The sequence below is a fragment of the Juglans microcarpa x Juglans regia genome, unplaced genomic scaffold (assembly GCF_004785595.1).
Source record: "Juglans microcarpa x Juglans regia isolate MS1-56 unplaced genomic scaffold, Jm3101_v1.0 JmScfU0002, whole genome shotgun sequence".
In the NCBI taxonomy this organism is placed as follows: Eukaryota; Viridiplantae; Streptophyta; class Magnoliopsida; order Fagales; family Juglandaceae; genus Juglans; species Juglans microcarpa x Juglans regia.
The window spans coordinates 71550-91981 of NW_024475746.1; the positions used below are offsets into that span (position 1 = coordinate 71550).

The 20432-nt window shown below is 39.2% G+C and overlaps 1 long non-coding RNA gene across 1 annotated transcript; it reads left to right on the forward strand.

Moving 5' to 3' along the window:
• Positions 1-3025: 3025 nt before the first annotated feature.
• Positions 3026-19802, forward strand: LOC121245227. Its single transcript, XR_005936591.1, has 3 exons — positions 3026-3169; positions 11991-11995; positions 19792-19802. It is a non-coding gene; the product is annotated as an uncharacterized LOC121245227 (long non-coding RNA).
• Positions 19803-20432: the final 630 nt, after the last annotated feature.

Below are 20432 nucleotides of genomic sequence, written 5' to 3' on the forward strand. Positions count from 1 at the left end.
AGTGATAAAAATTACATAAAAATAGCACTTATCAAATGCCCCCAAACTTAAGCTTTGCTCGCCCTTAAGCAAAGAAAAAAAGAAAAGATAATTAAAACTAGCCTTGGTTTTATTCAAAAAATTTATTGTCTAAAGGTTGTAATGCAAGGCTAGGGTGAGGGCTACAAAGAAAAGGTAGGATTCAAATAAAGCAAGGGAACTTAAATTTGAACTCTAATAGAAAAAATAGAACATTCTCACTTCTAACACAAACATCTATTCTCAATCTTTGTAAATCTCCCCACATACCTCTCTTTATTGCACTTTCAAGTATATCTCTCTTTACCCCTCTATTCAATAGGCCAGACAGTTTTTTTTTGGAGTTATTCCATACTTTTTCGACTGCCTTTGTGGATGACTCTTGTCGACCTTTTCTTGTTGGCCACACAATAGACTAGTTAACTCATCCACCCCCAAACTTATGATTTGATAATATTGTTATAAGTACATTACTTGTAGACCTTCTACCTCTTTCGTCTTTCATGCTCTTGTGAATCTGTGACTTTGTGTATAGTTCTCTTGAAAGGTAAGTGTAATACCCGAGTCCTACTACGTAGGTCCTTACGTCATTTTTATTAATTCTTTAAGTTAAATATTTTGAAATAAAATTTTTTATTACTTTTTATTATTTTATTTTAAGATGAATATGCTTTATTTTTTAAAATATGATTTATTAAAATAAATCAAGGGTATTATTTTTAAGACCTTATAATATTTTTCTTCAAGCCCTCTACTTTTTATCTAATTAAGAAGTGACCCAAACCCTCTCTACCATAGTATGGGTAGGTGAGAAAATAACTTCCTATGCTTGAATCCCCACCATCCATCCCTTAGCTTATGAGATTAGCCTTGACTAATCAACTTACCTTTCTCTCCTTTGAAACTGTCGGCTTCCTCAACAAGCCATTGGACTTCTTACTCCCTCCTCTTGCACATCGGTTCTAATCTCTAAGATAAGCCAAGAAAGAAATTTCCTACAAGCCCTAAGTGCAGCCCCATCATCTACACGAAAACACCCTCTTGGTTTCTCCTAGCCGAACAACTTCTCCTTTATTCTTCCAGCCGATTCTTCCTTTCCCTTCTAAGCTTAAGATTCGATCGAAGCCTCTTCAAGGAGGACGATTTTTGTGGCCTCAAATCTTTAGTTTTCCTCTCCTCTTCTTGTTTGTTGTTTGCTCGTGTCTTGAATGAAAAGCTAAGTTAGATAATACTCTATTCTTCAGATTTCTTGTGAATTGAAACCATGCTAAGTGAGTTCATGCCATGTATTTGGGGGTTTTCGGATTTTATGTGCAGACCGACTGTTGTATAGTAATTTCTAGGTTGATTTGTCTTTTGTTCCCTCTAATATATGTTTTAGTTAGGTAGTAATCAAAACCCCTGTTTTTTGGGTGGACCAAGTGTCTTGAGGTGGCTTTGTCATGTGTTTCTTATCATTTGAGATGGCATATTTTCTGGTTTAAGTTTGTTAGTCACAAGTGATGACTATTTTATCTATTGTGTATATATATATATATGAAGAAGCCGTGGTTTTATGCCCTATTTTGGTGTGTTCCAGCCTTGTGTTTGCAAGGCAGATTTTTGTAGTTCTTTCTTGTGTTTTCTTGAGTTAAGCCATGTTTTAATTATGCCTTTATGTGTTAAATTAATAAAGTTAAGGTTTACAATTTTTAAACATTTCCTTCCTCAAGTTATGGCCTAAGTAAGCCACTAAGAGTTTTAAATCTAAACTAGTAAGCTTACTTAGGAATTTTAAGTTGCCAAGAGTTTGTATCCTTTTTGTTGGTGCTGTGTTTCAGAAAATATATGAGGTTTTTCTTGTATTTCCTACCACTCTTGTATTATTTAATTGTATGGTTGAGATTTGGTTAAGTGAGAGATATTTAAGACCATGAATGTGCTAAGATTGCTAGCTGTCCATGTACTACAGAAATTCTGAAAATGTTATGTTTTGAAGCCTAAATCAGCCCATTCCATACCTTGCTCAACTTCACCCTTTTGTTTAATCAAAGATAAACTTTAGTATGAAAAACCCTTGAAGAACAAGTGACAAAAACCAACCTCTTGTAAGCATTGTCTTTTGTCGGAATTACTTTCCACATGATGTTACAAGCTGTCAAAATGCCCTTTTTATAAAGGAAAAAGCTCACAACCGGTTGGCTGAGTTCGTCATTTTTACACTAGCCATTAAGGATTTGTCATGTAAGAGACTTAGCAAACTATACTTTACACCCACATTCACTAGATTACACTTTTGGATCTATTCTCTCTCCCTACCCGATTCTTGTTGCCTGCAAGCCCCCCCTCTCTCTCTCTCTCTCTCTCTCTCTCTCTAAAATCCACTAAAAGCTCAACGTTTGCTTTCTCTTCGAGTTCAAGGCCCCGAATCCACTGTGCCCTTGGAGTGATTTCTCTCCCTTTGATTACCGCATGTTATTCTTTTGGTTTTCGAAGAAATTTTTGGGATTAAAATTTTAGTTTTCTTCAGTATTTTCTTTTCGTTTTTGGTAATACTGGAGTGTGCTACTGATCATGCAAAAATAGTTTTGTCGTTTTTTGTACTTTCTTGGCAACCAAAATGTGGTTAATGCTCTTGTAACTTGTAATTCGTAGACCAGATCTTGTACATGGAACTTGATAGATATTAATTAAAATTGTAATGTCGGGAATTTACTTTAAAACAGACATTTTCATGTTGGGTTGGCTATGGTTATTCTGAAAAGATTTAAACTTGTGTTTGCGAAGAAAAGGAAACCGTGAAAGGGAAAACATGAAAGAGAAGAGGGATTGGAGAGAGAGAGAGAGCGAGGGGGAAAAGATATTGGAAAGCAAATATAAAAATGTAATCTACTGTATGCGGGTATAAATTTGTGATTGCTGCAATGCTTACGTGGTAGATCCTTAGTGGCTGGTGTAAAAATGGTGAACTCACCCGAACTGGCTGGGAGCATCACTCTTTTATAAAATTTCTAGATTGGGTGATACCTCCTTGTTCCCTACCTTACTTAAATAAATCCCTACCATCCCATACATTTTAACTTATGATTTCTACCTATCCCTTGTATAGAAAATAATAGCCTTTAAAGAGGGACAACAAGCAAGCTACATACTTTCATGGGTTTCTTTAAATGTTAGAATAAGGATTTAAATGTTTTGGCCTAGCGCCATGTATGGTGGGTAGCTAAATGGGTTAAGGGAAAACACTTTAATTCTAATTTGGAATTAAAGTGAGCGTGTAAGGGTGTCCGTTAATAAGGCTTAAAGTAAGATGGATATTAATATATTTATTTCATTTCATTGAATAGGAGTGTATTTTCAAGTTCAAAGGAACTCACTAGTAAAGCTCCCAGGTAAGTAGCTATGACCATGTTTCTACACCAAGTTCTCGTTATAAAAGAATGTCTCTCTCTCTCTTATTGCAAATGTTCTTCTAAAGAAAATAGTAAATGAATATAGTATGTACAAGCCATTTCTTGATAACCCCTGTTAAGCACTCTATCGATTATAATTGTGTGTATGTGTATAAGGTAATGCATACACGTAGATTCTAAGCCATGAGGTTTCCATACATGCTCTTGCAATAAATTTATTGATTATTTCTATATGTAGTATAGCATCAAAATGTATATTTTCCATAAAAATGCATGTGCATTGAAGTAAGAAAGATGATGAAAATGTTTTGATTGTAAATGAAAGAAAATGAATGTCTCATGCCTTATGCTTCAAGTGATGCTTTAAATGAGTTTTAAAATGTTCCTATGAACTGATACTTTAAATGACGTGAATGAACGTTTTAAGATGTCCCTATGAACTGATGTTAAATTGTCCTATGAACTGACGCTTTATAGATGCCACGAAAAATGATGTCTAAGCTCATGCTTTTAAAATGATGTTTTTTCATGAATGCACAGTTAAATAAAAAGATGATGTTTAAATCCATGCTTTTAAATTACATTTTCTACAAATGAATGAACTGAAAGGACTGAAATGAATAAAAAAAATGACTGAATGAATGAATGCTTTAATGTATGAAAATACGTAACGGCCATATAAATGAATGAAAATGGTACTAATGAATGGGCAGATTGGAATGCCAGGTAAGTAGTACTGGTAGTGCACCCAGTGCTACCCCTTGACTGAAAAGAGATTCTCAACTTGTGGCCACAGGCGGAATCCAGGTCTAAAGGAAGATCACTAACCCCAGTACATGGGGTGTAATAGTGTGTACCAGCTAAAAAAAGTGAAATATGAAAGTATAGTTATTTCTTAAAATTTTATGCATGAAAGTATGGCTTAATTCTTAAACTGTTATGCATGAAAGCATTGTCAAGAATTAGTAAAAATGTTTATATATGCATGTTTTCAAAAGAAAAGAATTAATGCCTAGTATGTTCACTGTATGATGTACTACTTACTGAGTATTTGACTCACTTTTATTTTAAATGTTTTAAATGTCTAGGTAATGATGAAAAGGCTGGGAAGCAAGGCATTACTGTTGTGGCGCCCTCAATCCCCCTTATATAAATACACAGGGATCGAGACGCCAGGATGGTGACAATACGGTCACACATCCCAACGAAGTGCCAGTGTGTGTACATGCAACAGTGTACAAATAAAATAACGAAGCGGATAGTCAACTAAGTACCAGAATTTATTTACAATCAAACATCAGTAAAAATTTAAATAGCAGTTATACAGTCATCCATAAAAATATAATACAATAGTTTTCAAATAAACAAATGAGTGATCCCAGATCACTCCTCAGGCAGAGCCGTCTCTCAGGCTCGCCCTCCTCCTCCTCATCTGCATCAAAATCCGCCTTACCACAAAATGGTATCGCAGGTAAGTATAACCAAAATAATCCTCAAGAATAAAATGCATTTAATGCAACCAACATGCATGCATATGATGAAATATGCATTTTTCCTCAAAACATCATTTTCTCCGAAAATGATAATTTTCCAACACATGCCAAAATCCCATTTGGCCCAAAAATAATCCGTAAAACATTTTCCCAGAAAATGATTTACACAATATCCAACGCACACTATTTTCCCAGAAAATAGCCAATTAATCCGTTATTATCCTATGCACCATGGCCTCCCTATGGACCATCCGCACGTCCTGGCTTCGTAGCGGTGGTAGTTCCGCGCCCGGCGCGTACATGGCCAAGCACCCACACTACGCAATGAGCGATGCCCAGTTCCGCGCCCAGTGCGTACGTGGCCAGACATCCTCTAGTCCCCGCTAGCAGAAGGACCACGAGTCGGCACGAATCTCTCGTCCGATCCCATTGTCGCCCGGCGACAATCCAGGAGACGTTACTCAGTATATTCCGCTCCCGAGTAACCAGAGGAGCTCCACCGAGATAATGTCCCATCTCGGCTTGGGGTCGTGATACACACGCACCCAAATTTCATACTCACATGAAAACCCAGTTTTCATAAACACATGAACATGAATGCAATACACGAAAACCCAGTTTTCCTTTACAAACATGATCATGCGTGCCAAATTTAATGTACATGAACCAACACAATATCCAAACCAACAATTACCAATCCAATCAAATCCAACTAAACAACTCCATTCACCAAACCATCCGACCCCGTACTCCTCGGACTCAGTCCGGCAAATCCAATCAACAGTTAAATACAGTGAAATGTGTTAGTGCAAAAATACATTAAATTCACAAGAATTCTTTGAAAAATACTTACAGCGCTATATAGCAATTTCTGAAGGATCACGAAGCTGAAAAAGGCGACGTCTGAGCAACACCACAGTGTAAAATACAATGTGGCCGTGGGTCACAATATCCAACTTTTCAACGGGTGCAAACGAAAACTCAAGATTGATAGGGTAGGGCCTAAGGAGGTCGGTGAAGCTAGTGGTAGTGAAGGTTGGCCGTGGGTGGCAGCGCAATGGGCGGTAGAAGACCAAAATACTCAAATCGGAAATGTAGATGGTGGAGCTTCACCGGTGGCGGATCGGAACTGGGGTTGGGTCCAATGGGTTACCAAGAGGTCGAGGATGATGTGGTGAGAAGATGGTGGCCAATGGTGGTGCGACGGCGGCTCAGCGGCGGAAAGAATGCTGCGGCTTCAGTGGGCTCGTGGTGGCTAACGGCAGCGCGAATGGAGTTGAGATCGGAGGGGTAGCGTCGCCGGTGGTTGGGGAAGCTTGGGAGCCATGCAGTGTCGACCACCGCCGGCACACGGCGGCGGGCTGGGCGGACGAAGAATGACGCACAGGAGCGAGGGGGGTTGGGTCGCGCGGGAGGGGAAGGAAGAAGAAGAAAGAAAAAGGAAAGAAGAAGAAAAGAAAAAGAAAAGGAAAAAAAAAAGAGGAAAAAAAAATGCAGAGAAAGAAATGAGGTCTAATCCTCATAACTTGGGTCACAAAAATGATCCAACGGAAAAGATTTTAAAACAGCAAGTTAAATAAAATAATTTAAACATAATGGTAAAGTCAAATTGAAATAATTAAATCCCACAGTAATTAATTTAATATGAAAAGCAATTTAAATGTACAACAATAAATAAATAATAACAAAACACATAAAAATTAATTTTCACCAAATTAAAATCATAAAAATAAACTCACTAAAAATCCAACCAATTTTAAAATACGAGAATAAATGTTTAAATAAATAAAAATAATCCTTTAGTAAAAATACACTAAAATGCGGGGTGTTACAACTGTAGAGGGAGAGCAAAAGCTTAGGATCTTCCCTAACTAGAATAGTTATGTTTATGGATGACGGGTTATGTTTTTATGAACGTATGGACCCTGAGAGTCTTTTATGATAAATGTTCGAACATAATGTCTATCAGGTGTTCCCTTTATTAAATGAAAAATTTAGAGTACACATGTGTTATGTCCATGTCGATTGCATGTTATTAGAAAAAAAAAAAGAGAAAATGAAAGAAAAGAAAAGGACAGGTATGTACGTCGCGATCCTGTCCTTCACGGGGCAGGGTAGTGACAGTAAAGAAATAAGTGTTTAAGCTCAAATAGGGTAGGGAATATGAGATTTACAAGAAATAAAAATATAAGGCTAAAATATATTTCAACAAAGCTTAAAGGGGCGACTAGAGATAAAGAGAATAAACAGGTAAGCTTGAAAGACTCAATCGATCCAAAGATTGCCTTAATCATTTCCCCAGTAATATTCTGTCTAGGATTTCACCTTGAGTGTAATCAAATAAGTTCTAGAGTAAGTTGAAACCATATAAATTCACAAAATTCACATAAAAATTTTCTAGGTACTCAAAACAATTAATGATCATAAGAAGCATTCATTGAACATAGAAAATATCAAATTAAGTAAGATCAAGTAAAGAATTAACAATTAGACTTAAGCAATGTGAATTTTTCCTAAAAATTATAATCAATTTCAATCATATTCTTATCATAAGCTTTTTATTCATCAAACCATATTGATTTTATCATTATTATTATTATTATTATTATTGTTATTGTTATTATTATTTTCTTTTCTAGAAAATAATATCCTTTCCCCAATTTCCCCCTAAACATAAATATCACATTGTTCTCAATGGGAAAAAAGAAGATAAACTAAAGCAAAGAATGAGAGAAGGTAAGAGATGCTCCCCTGATTTTATCTAGTTCTAGCATTTGAATATTTTCCTTGAGGGCGCAACCGTGTACTTCTTAGAGATGTCATCGCCTCTTTGTTCCTGCAAAATGAAAGAAAATGAATAATATTAAGCAAAAATAAAAATTAATAAAAAAAAAACTTGGGTTGCCTCTCAAAAGCGCTTTATTTAAAGTCTGTAACTAGACATTTTCCGCTCGTCATTTATTAATAGCGAGATCAATGGAGCACTTTTCCGAGTTAAAGTCTCCATCCATATAGGGTTTTAATCTCTGTCCTTTACTTTAAATATGCCTTTTGTTTCGTGATGGATTTCGACCGCCCCATATGGAAGGACATGGGTTACCACAAACGGTCTCGAAGATCGAGAGCGCCACTTTCCTGGGAAGAGTCGAAGTCTTGAGCTCAATAATAGAACTCTTTGCCTGACTTCGAATTCCCTTCTCAGAATATGCTTATCGTGCTATCTTTTAGTTTTATCTTTGTAAATTCGAGCATTCTCATAAGCATCATTGCGGAACTCATCCATCCTGTTGATCTGTAGTATTCTCTTCTCCCCAGCCGCTTGTAAATCAAAGTTCAGTGTCCTTGTCGCCCAATAGGCTCTGTGTTCTAGCTCCATGGGTAGATGGCAGGCTTTTCCATAAACGAGCCGGTAAGGTGACATCCCGATCGGCATTTTGAATGTTGTCCGGTAGGCTCATAACGCATCATCTAACCTTCTCGCCCAGTCTGTACGAGAGACACTCACAGTCTTCTCTAGTATGCGCTTCAGCTCTCGATTAGACACCTCGATCTGGCCGCTCGTTTGAGGATGGTATGGTGTCGCCACGTGATGGGTAACTCCACACTTAGTCAGTAGCACTTCAAATAGGCAATTGCAAATATGCTTTCCACCACCACTAATGGAAAAATGTTCTTCCGCAGGAAATTCACCACAACCCTCGCATCATTGGTTCGCAAGGCGACCGCTTCCACCCATTTCGAGACATAATCTACAGCCACCAGAATAAATTTATTAAAATATGAGGATGGAAAAGGACCCAAGAAATCTATACACATCAAAAAATTAAATCACTAAAATATTGTTTAAAGAGATCTCTTGTTTTCTAGAAATGTTGTCAACCCTTTGACAATGATCACATAAAATAACAAAATCAAAAGAGTCTTTAAAAATAGTCGGCCAATAAAAGCCGCATTGTAAGACTTTTGTTGTTGTTTTCGCTCCACCAAAGTGGCCGCCCACTTCCAAAGAGTGGCAGCGTCTGAGTATGCTCTCCATCTCTTCCTCGGACACACATCTACTGATTATCTGATCCATGCAGTGCCAATGTAGAAAAAGTTCCTCCCGAAAATTTTATTTCAAGTCGAAGAAGAACTTCTTCTTTTGTTGTATGTCATCTCGATCGGGAAAATTTTGGACACCAAATAATTTATCATGTTGGCATACCATGGAACATCTTTTATAACCATTAATTGCTTATCCATGAAGGTCTTATTAATTGGAAAATTCTCCTCACCAGCCGCCTCTTTTAGCTCAAGGAGAGATATGGTCGGCCATGACATTCTCGGTACCTTTCTTATCTCTTATTTCCAAATCAAACTCCTGTAGTAGCAGAATCCATTGTAACAGTAATTTATCAAAGGCAAACACAACTGCTAACAATTATTTTTTAGTAGTAGCATAATTCGGTTGAGCTTCTGCTAAGGTCCGACTTGCATAATAAATAAAATGAAACTTTTTCTCTGCCCCAAAACAGCTCCTATAGCATAATCGCTAGCATCACATATTAATTCAAAAGGTAAATTCCACAATGGTGAAACAATGATATGTGCTAAAATTAATTTCTTTTTCAATGTTGCAAAAGTATGCAATTAATCAGTTGAAAATTCAAACTGAGTATCTTTAATCAACAGAGTGCAGAGAGGTTTAGTAATTTGGAAAAAATCCTTGATAAATTGACGATAGAACCCGACGTGACCCAAGAAGCTCCTCACGCCTTTAACATTGGTCAGTGGTAGGAATTTGTTAATAAATTTTATCTTTGCTCGGTCGACTTCAATTCCCTTGAAGGAAATGCGGTGGCCAAGCACTATTCCCTCATCGACCATGAAGTGACATTTTTTCCAATTTAAAACAAGATTTGTCTCCTTACATCTCTGTAAACCAAAGATAAATTATATAAGCAGTTATCAAAAGAGTGACAAAAAGCCGAGAAGTCATCCATGAAGACTTCTAAAACGTTTTCCACCATTTTTGAGAAAATGGAGATCATGCATCTTTGAAAAGTGGCTGGTGCATTGCAAAGACCAGAAGGCATGCGCCTATATGCAAAAGCGCCTTAAGGACAGGTGAAAGTGGTCTACTCTTGATCCTCGGGTGCAATGGCTATTTGATTGTACCCGAAATATCCATATAGAAAACAGTAGTAGGCACGGTCGACTAGTCTTTCTAGCATTTGATTAATAAATGGTAAGGGAAAATGGTCTTTCTGAGTTGCATCATTCAATCTTCAAAAGTCTATGCATACTCGCCATCCTGTGACCGTCCTCGTCGGTATGAGTTCATTATTGTCATCTTTTATTACGGTTATCCCTCATTTCTTTGGGACGACTTGCATTGGACCTACCCATGCCCTATCTGAGATTGGATAAATGATCCCGGCATCTAAAAGCTTCAATACCTCTTTATGCACCACTTCTTGCATTGATGGATTCAATCTCCTCTGGAGTTGGACGATCGATTTAAAATTATCCTCCATTAAAATATTGTGCATGCAAATTGAAGGACTAATTCCTTTGATGTCCGAGATGGTCCAACCCAAAGCTGTTTTGTGCTCCCCAAGACTTTCAGCAACTTCTCTTCCTCTTCATCACTTAATGAACTGTTAATAATAACTAGAAAAGTAGAGTCCTGACCCAAGAACGCGTACCTTAAATTTGATGGAAGTGGCATGAGTTCAGGCTTGGTGACGTCGGTTTAGATGAGTGTAGCCCTTCCACTTTCGGTTTTATTGAATGAGAAAGGGAAGGTGTAGCTTTCATCTTTGGATTCAATAGATGTAGACTGAATAAGACATACCTCAAGTGGTAGTTTTGGAAATTCGGCTCCATAAGTCTCGTCGGACTTGACCATGTCTCGGTTGCTCATTTGAAAACAGGAATGTACCTCGGACTGGAATTCCATTGATTTAAATACGTAAAATGTGACTTGCTCCTTGCCAATCCTCAAAACGAGTTTCCCTTTCTGGACATCAATTAAAGTTCTCCCCGTCGCCAGGGAAGGTTGGCCCAATATCGTAGAGATCTCCTCGTCCTCCTCCATATCAAGTACAATGAAGTCGGTGGGGAAGATGAACTTATCAACTTTCATCAGTACGTCCTCAATGAGTCCTCTCAAATATTTAATAGATCTGTCCGCCAACTATAGAGAGATGGTGGTCGGCTTTACTTCTCCAAGACCCAGTTTCCTAAAAATAGAGAGAGACATTAGATTAATACTTGCCCCTAAGTCACAGAAAGCTTTATCAAAATAGGAATTTCCTATAGTGCAAGGGATCATGAAACTCCTTGGATCTTTCAACTTAGGCGGAAGCTTCTTTTGTAAAATAACACTACTCTCCACAGTCAGCATCACAGTCTCATGCTCCTCCAACTCCCACCTGTTTGATAATACATCCTTAAAAAATTTTGCATATTTAGGCATTTGCTCTAAGGCTTCAATGACAGGAATATTAATATGCAATTGCTTAATATAGACTTAGAAATTTACAGAACTGATTATCAATTTTATTTTTCTTTAATCTTTGCGGAAAAGGAATTGGTGGATCATAAATTGAATTAGAATAAGTTTCAGAAGTAAACTACCTAGATTTCTTGGATTTTTCAGCCCCTTTTATTCTCTCTAGTCTTCACAGCTTGCTAGTCGGTCACCTCCCGATCAATTTCTTTCACCTCGTCCTCGGTTTCCTTCTTCTCGGTCTCCACATTTTCAGCTTCTGCATCTCACTCGGTACTTACTGTTTGTGGCTGATCATATGTCCACCCACTTCGCAATGTTATGGCTTTGACATGCTCCTTTGAATTAGTTACAATGTTGCTCGGTAAAGTTCCTGCTGTCTAAAACAATTCAGCATCCATCCGCAAGTTCCTATTATGGCTTTGACATGCTCCTTCGGATTAGTCACATTACGGATGGATGCCGAGTTGTTTTGGATCACCATATCAATCTTGCACGTACTTCACAAACATATCCTCAAGTGCCGACTTCTTCTCTTGATGTGGAAACTGTTGAGGTGGTCTAATCGGCCCTTGGTTATTGCTCCATGAAAAGTTTGGGTGGTTTCTTCATCCAGGATTGAACGTGTTTGAATAAAGATTGTTTTGATGTTAGAAATTGGACACGTAGTGGGCTTGATCTTGACTCGGTTGGAGAAAAGTATTCCCAACTTGGCAATCTACACTTGAATGATTTCTTGCCCAATGATCACAAACAAAATTAGTTTGAATAGCATGAACGTTGATGTTACATAGTTGTTGTCCGCCAGTGTGCTAATAGAATCAAGTTCAAAGACTCCAGTCGCCTTTCCAAGAAACTTGCAATATAGACATTAGGATCCTCTTGTGACAGCCCCCGAACTGGACGGTTTGTTGGATCATTTGAATGATGGCCGGCTTGATCTCAAAGTTATTGGCTTGTATAGATGGTCGCCTTATACTGGACATCGCCCCACTGACCGAGGGCATTGTATAGTCTCTTAACGCCTTGTGCTCCTGGTCGGCCATCTTAACTTTACATGCGGTGACCTCTTTCTTTTTCTCTTTATTGATCCGACGTAAGGTCCTTTCAATCTCGAGATTGAAAAGCGTATGCTCTAACAATCTAGATCGGCACATGCACTTTTGATTCCTGAAAAGAAAAAAAATCAAATTGAGATCAAATTAAATATTTTTTTAAATAAATAAAACAAAACAAAATCCAAAATAGTAAAAATCAAGCTGGTATCAATATCAATAACAAATAATTATTCCTCTGCAATGGTGCCAAAAACTTATTCGGGTAAAAAATATATCTGTAAGTGCACAAAATCGTAACAAGTAGTAAAGTGTTTTAAAGAAAACAGATATTGAACCCACAAGAAATAATTATGTTGAGTATTGAAATTGACTAAATTAATTATTATTTGGAAAACCAAAATTTGAATAATTATTTATCTAATTTAAACTGAAGAAAAGAACAGTAAAATTAAGATTTTAAAAATAATAAGAATATATCTAGAGAGTTTGACTTCACCTAGCAAATCCCACAAAATTTATTCTTCCTTGTTATAGAATCCCAATTATCCCAAGTTGATGATAAAAATCCCTTAACTATTCAATATTTTCTCTCGAACAATACCAAAAATATCTCCAACTAATAACTTCATATCTCTATGTGAGTTTAACTAATCGGAGACTCATTAAGTTTTTTGAATTTTTCTTGAAAATCACACTAGTGGTGGTAAAGTATCTCTACTTTCGCTCAACTAATGGTGTTTAATCCTAGAGTTTTAATCACAAATTACCTCTCGGTCGTATTGTAATCCAAAAGATTAAACAATAGTTGGCTAGAAAATTGTAAGCATTAAGAATAAGGAATAAACACTTAATCATGAAAATATTGAAAATAAAATAACTTGGAATATAAACTATGTGTTTAGTGCTAGACTACATCAAAGCTCTAGAAAATAAAATTAGTTTATAATGAAATTTAAAAGTAAAAGAATAAAGCTGGTGTTCTTTATTGAAATCGGTTGATGAAACATTCGACTCTCGACTCTGCCCTCCAGTTCCACCTTCTCAAAAGAACACGTCAAAAATAAAAACTGGAACTCTAAACCTAAACTCAGGCTTAGAAACATAAAACTCTCAATTTTAATGTTCACGAAGGATTGTTCGAGAAGGAGCAGGTGAAGCCTGATGTTCACGTCTGTGAGCAGTAAGTCCGTCTCGAATGTGGTGGGGTGGGCAGCCACCTAAGATAGAACAGTAGCCATTTGGAACTCTTCTCTCTTAGACAGTTTGATTGAGAGAGCCTGACGCTTCGACACATTGGCCCAAACGGCCCACATGGGAAGTTTCAGGTGAATTTTCTATCCCTGGGGATACTCCTAGCCCAAGCTGGAGACAAAGAAAAAGTGTCGTTGCCATTCCTTAATGGAAGAAAAGCGTCTCTCTAGTGTGACGAAGCGCTTCTCGGTAGCTCGAGCTTGGAAACTGCACAGGCTCCCATTGAGTTAGAGGATTCTGTAGAACGACAAGAATTTCTAAGCAGTCAGGTCGGGATAGTCATTAGAGCCCTCACCCAGCACCTGGTAGAAAACTTTGCAGCTTGCCACCATGATTTGCTAGGCGTTGGGGTGGAGTTGTGCGGGGGCCAACTTCAGGAAATCTAGGATGTCCCAGATCAAACTTCAAAATGGAAGGTGTAACCTGTTGGGAAATATCAACTGGAACAGAGCCATGCGTGTTGCCATCTCGTCCGCATCCACGACAGGAACACAGCGGCTAGGGATCTCCATGACCACCTCAGTGGGGATGTTGTAGGATCTCCACCACGCTCGTAGGTCATTGGCAGTGACAGATGACTCCTAGTTCCTCTCGGCGAAGGAAAGGAGGCAGCCCTTGTGCTCCTTGGAAGCAGCCATGAAGGGAGTTGCGAAGGAAATGGGGAAGAACAGAAACACTAAGAAACTCAAGGAAATCTTGAAGAAAAGAGAACGAGAGATTTTCGGGAGCTTGGATGTAGAAATGGAAGAATTGAAGGAGGAAGAAGGGTTTAAATAGGGGATAGGGGATGATTGGTACTAGGCGGACAGTGACTCGACAATGGCTCAGAAGATGAAGGGATATGACAGTCCTAGGTAAGTGAAATGGATTGATAGGATGACGCCAGCAGCTGCCAGGAGGGCTTGTGAATGGCACAGCACACAGAAATCGAGGTGTCGCGGGGTCGTTTTGAGCATCTTCAATTGTTGCTCCCTCGTGAAGTTAAACCGTCCAGTTCAACCAACGAGAGTTTTAAATGCCATAGAAATCAAGGTGATGTTGGCCTTGAATGATGTGGGTTGGTGGCTTAAGGGATCCCAAAAGGCACAAGGCTGCGCAAACAAGGGGGAAGTCATGTTGGGACCGTGACAGGCATGAGCCAATGAGTGGCTCAGGATGAAAAAGGCTCCTTTGGGATCCAACAATTGAGAAGTTGGGGAGACAACATGACATAAGACTCCATGCGCATTAATGGCAGGAGAAGAAGGGATCTTTTAAATTTCCACCACACACATGCGCTAGGAATTCACGGGGTACTGTGAGGGAAATAATCCCCTAGGCCTGAGCTCGGGTTTAAGCATAAAGCCTGGGTTGGGCCGAGCCGGTTGGGCTTGGGTCCAAGGGTAAGGCCTAGGCTAGGCCGAGCCGGCCCAGGAAGCCCAATAAGAGAAGTAATAAGATGGAGTACACTGACAAGAGGATGAAAGGCAGGACAGTCTGATACCATTACTGGCTGACAGTCAGGGACATCCCTTGACCCTGAATCTTGACGCACAGGCTAGTCAGAGAGTTGGATGTGCCTGACCGAGATCACACTGCATTTAATACATCCAGGGGCTCGGCACGCCACGACGTGCCTCCTGGGGTGTAAGAGACGGCTGTAACCAGGTCTGACTAGTCTGGATGACAACAGGTAACTGGAAGGAACACCCGACCCCAAAACGGAATGATACGCCCACTACCCCGACCATGTGGGCTAGCCAGCCAGGTATAAATACCCCTCTCCCACGACAAGGGAGAGGGTTAACACTCTTGAATAATTCTACTCTCATTCTCTTTGATCGATTATTTGTTTATCTCTTACACTGAAACTAACTCAAGCATCAGAGGTAGCACGGCCCCCGAGCCCCCCATTCTTTTTAACCAGATCCGAGCCCAGCAACGTGGAGTTGCCCAGGTCGCGAAATACAACATCAACAAGGGGCTAAAGTTATTCATCCTCGTTAATGACATTCTTAAAACAACCAAAAATCCTATGACAAAATGTAAGTCTATATAACCCACCCCAATGGCAAAATTAGTTTCATTCTATACCGCCATTAGCAACATCTTGAGTGGATTTTACACTCTTCTATTGTGGGTACCAATTGGATTCGAAGTTGTAATCATCACCATCATAGAGTCTCTTAGAAACTTGAATACAAGTCACTGAGGCCACTGAATCTTCAATCTTGACATCAACATTATTAGGGAGCGCACTTGGATGAACTTTAACATTTTCTTCGAGTTTGTTTATCAGATGCAACTCGCAACTTTTAAAGAACACCGTCTTTGATTCACAATAAAACTTAACTCGCAAATTGTTCTCCTTTTGGTTAGAAGATTCTAGAAAGGAGTACTCTAGCCATACATGATTCGTTGAATGAATTGTTCTTTCTCTAAGGAACCTTTTGACTCAATTGCCAATGATCTTAGCACTAATATCAGGAGGGGGGTGTGTATGCTGTGATCCTAATAATGGGTCCAATAATGGCACACAAAGCAATTCCTTTAATATGATCTAGATACAAGGGTCCATTAATTTGTATTTCACTAGATTCACTGTTTGAAACCTCCTAGTGATGGGTAAACCAGTCTGGAATCCTATTCCCCGAAAATATAATTCCACCTGAAAGTGCCTCCTCAAGTTGTCCCTGTTGAATGATTATCATTATAACTTTCAGTAATACAACCCATAAACATTAATGGCATACACAAATACGTATAAGAGAGAGAGAGGGAGGGAGGGAGAGAGAGAGAGAGAGAGAGAGAGAGAGAGAGAGAGAGAGAGAGAGAGAGAGAACCAATATAGGATTTGTGACATGATTCCTGATATTCACAAGCATTTAATTGCATGCAGACAAGTCAATCCAATGTAGCGCTGGTAAGGTGCTTGTATTGAACTCAATTTTTTATATACTTTCGGAAAGGTTTCAAATGTATCCACTAGCAAACACTTCTTCTATATTTGGTGGAAGTTCTAGAATTTGTTCAAGCTGCTTGCAATCCAACAACATAAGGCACCTCAATCCAACAAATCTTTTCATGCTTGCAACAAAAATAGCAATATCATTCCTTGACAGTTCTAAAGTTTCAAAAGTGGATGAGAAATTAAATGCTATAAAGAAGTCAGACTTTGATAGGACACAATCGCTGAGATTCAAATATTCTAGTGCTAGCAATGGAGGTGGCAACCTTAAGAGCAATTCTTCATTTGATGAAATTTCACATTCTTCTGTTGACATGACACAGGGCGTGGAACATCTTTTCTCCTTCTTTGGAAGCTTAACAAGTTTTGAAAAACTTTCGACACAAAGATTGCGTAAATGCTACAACTCAACAATGTTAGTTGGGAGATGCATAAGGTTTTTGAATCCTTTTATGTATACATCTTGAAGGCTAGTGAGATACCCCTAGATGAAGGCAGTTCTTTTATAGGAGCTTGGTCGAATTTAATAAATCTTAAGCATTCCATCTCACACTCAATATCAAGAAAACTTTGAAGGCTTGAACAATCTTCAAGGACAAGAGATTCTAGAGATCTCATCTTGGGGCTTCTTGGAAAACTTTTAAGGCTAGAGCATTCGAAGAATGATAAAGAGGTCAGATGATCATGGGACCCAACAGAATCATGAACCTCAATTAAACTTTCACAATTACAAAGATACAATTCCTCTAAATTTGGAATCCTTGAGATATCAGGAATTTCTGTTAGGAATTTACAATCAGAAAAACTCATAAACTTCAGGTTTTGAAAATTCTGAAGATGAGGAAAAAAAAAAGTGAAATTAGATTAAAAGAAGTTCAAAACTAAATTGAAAAGAAAAATATTGAGAACATAGTTTTACCTTGATTCCCTCCCCCAATTCTTTTATGTGGCTTCTACGCATCTGAAAGTCGATGAGTTTTTTTTCCATGAAAATTGGATGGCAAAGATTGCAAAGGACATTCACCCAAATTAAGCAAGCTTAACTCATTATAAAGGTAATTAGGTGCTCCAGATAAACATGCATTGTGATTTATAAACATTCTTCATGAATGCTTTGGAACCTAAGCATATCGAGTCTTGCAAATCTATCACATACTCCCCAGTCATACTACACAGCACAGTCCACAACACTTCACAGCACACTTCCCAACTACATTCCACACTTCACAGCACACTACAAAGATATGCCCAATACTTCACTACACAGCACATCACAATACAACGAACTCCACAATACTAATAGCACTGTCCACAACCTAATCCACTAATCAATATCTAACATAAATAACGAGGGATAAAGGGTTATACTATCGATGGGATAACCCGTGCGTTGCTTGCTGGTCATCACAGCCGATGACGGAAGGGTCATACATGGCGGCTAACCCACGTACGGTGGTTGTTTAGGCGTTTGGATAGCTAAGTGTGGTCTTGGAAGGGCTCGTGGTGGCTATGTGATGGTGGCAAGGAGCGTAACACGATGGATCTAGTCGTGTACAGTGGCACTCAGCCACATGCAGTGGCTGTCCATCACGTGTAGTGGCTGCCCACCACATAAAGTGGTGGTTTGGGCTTAGGGTTAGAACAAGGGAGGCTAAGGGAGGTTGAGGGTGGTCTCATGGTGGCCTCGAGGTGGCGGTGAGGGGGGGAACATGGCGGAGTCGTGGGTTTCCCTTGGAAACTCGTGTGTCTTAAAGCATGGAATTGGAAGGGGAAGGCTTGGATGGTCGTGGCTGGCCATGGAGAGACTTAGGGGTTGCTGGTGGAGCTCGTGGTGGCGCTGGGGTGGCACCATGGTGGCCTACTACGGCAGATCTAGCTTGGGAAGGAGGGAGAGTCCGTGGGAGAATGAGGAAGAGTGTGCATGCATGGGTGGCAGATTGGGGTCATGGGTGGTCAGGATATGTTGGTGGTGGCTAGAGGAGGCTGGAGATGGTGGTTATACACCGTGGGTGGCGGCGTACAGTGGTTGAGGGAGGAGAACCCTTGCATTGGAGAGGGGAGAAGCCCGTGCGGCGGAGGGAGACTATGGACCTCGGGTCACGTGGAGGAGGAAGGGGGAGACCAGGAGGAACTCGTGGTGGTGTCCGGTGGCCAAGGTGGTCTCGCACGGCGGCGCTAGAGACATGCACAGTGAACCCGTGCATGGAGGAGGCCATGTACGTGCATGGGAGGAAGGTGGCCGTGAGGTGGAGGCTGAGCTTGCTGGAGGATGATGGCCTGTGGGAGGGGAAGCTGCTGTGGACGTGGTAGCGCCGTTGGGCGGCACACGGTGGTGCAGTGAGCACCAAGCCCATTCGGGCTGTGCACTGCCAAGAGAGAGGAAGAGAGAGCGTGAGAGAGGGAGACCGGCATGGGAGGACTCGCCGAAGTGAGAGGAGGTCGATGGTGGTGGAGGTGAGACTCACCGGCGCACGGTGGCGCCGGGCTGGGCAGTGGAAGACACGGCTTGGAGAGGAACAACGTATTGTGTATGCGAGCTGAGGGAGGGAGGAGAGAGAGAGAGCTGGGGGAAAAGTGAGAAAGAAGGAAGACCTTCGTTTTGGGATTTTCAAAACGATCTAACGATGAGAGATTAAAATACTGATTTGAAAATGCGTAAACATTAACTTAATTAAAAGCATTTAGAGGAATTAAGGTAGAATATTATTTAAATTAATTTTAGTTTATAAAATAATATTCTTCATCATTAATAAATGATGAAGTCTTATTTCATATATTTAAAAGGATAAAACCATTTAATTAATTAAAGCTTTCAACATAATTTAAATTTCATAATATTTTAAATAACTGAAATCATTTTAATAATAAAATATTAAAATGATTTCCAACAATTATAATATTTTTAGAGCTCTTAAAAAATATTATAATTGTCGTATTTAAAATCAAACTTAGTTCAATAACACTGAAAATACTCCCTATAAATATTTTCAGTACATTTAAAACACTGGACGTGCCTTAGAAGTCACATAATATCTTTAGGAACACGTCATCGAGGTTTTCCACAAATAACGAGGCTCGCAGTCGTTAGAGATGAGGATAGACTGTTGCATAATCCCGTCCTCGAATTTGCTTACGTTAGAAGGAAGGTACGTATGTCAGAAAGAAGAAACTTACGTAAGAAGGAAGGAACATAGTATTACAGGGCTGGTATGTAAAGGATTCACAAAGATCAATAATATTTTGGAGTCTAATGTTGTCAGGTTTATTGCACTAACTCATGAGTACACTTCCTACTAGGTGGTTGTTTATCCAGCTACTAAAATAAAATAGCTGTCACGCTGCCTTGTTTGTTTTCACAGTTCATCTTAACTCATCTCATCTTATTATTACAATTTTCTCAAATTTTCACGTAAAATAAAATAAAGAATTCAACTTTTTCAAATTCTAAAACAAAAATAATATTAAAAAAATATATTCTAACAATATTTTATTTAACTTTTTAACTTTAATATCAACTCATCTCATCTCTAAACGAGTCTCGACCAAAATGTATGTGTGAGGACTGGATGAAGGTTCAGGGATATTGAACCTGGATGCATGTTAGAGATGACTCTGGTTCATTGGGCAGTTTTTTGTTGGGATACAATTCAACATGAACAATTTCATGGTGGTAGATAAATTGTGAAGTGGAGCACTGCCGTGCGTGTGAAATGATTTGATCCTGTCTCACCCACTCCTGCCAAGCTAGTGGATATTGCTGCCTATAATTTTTATGGACCA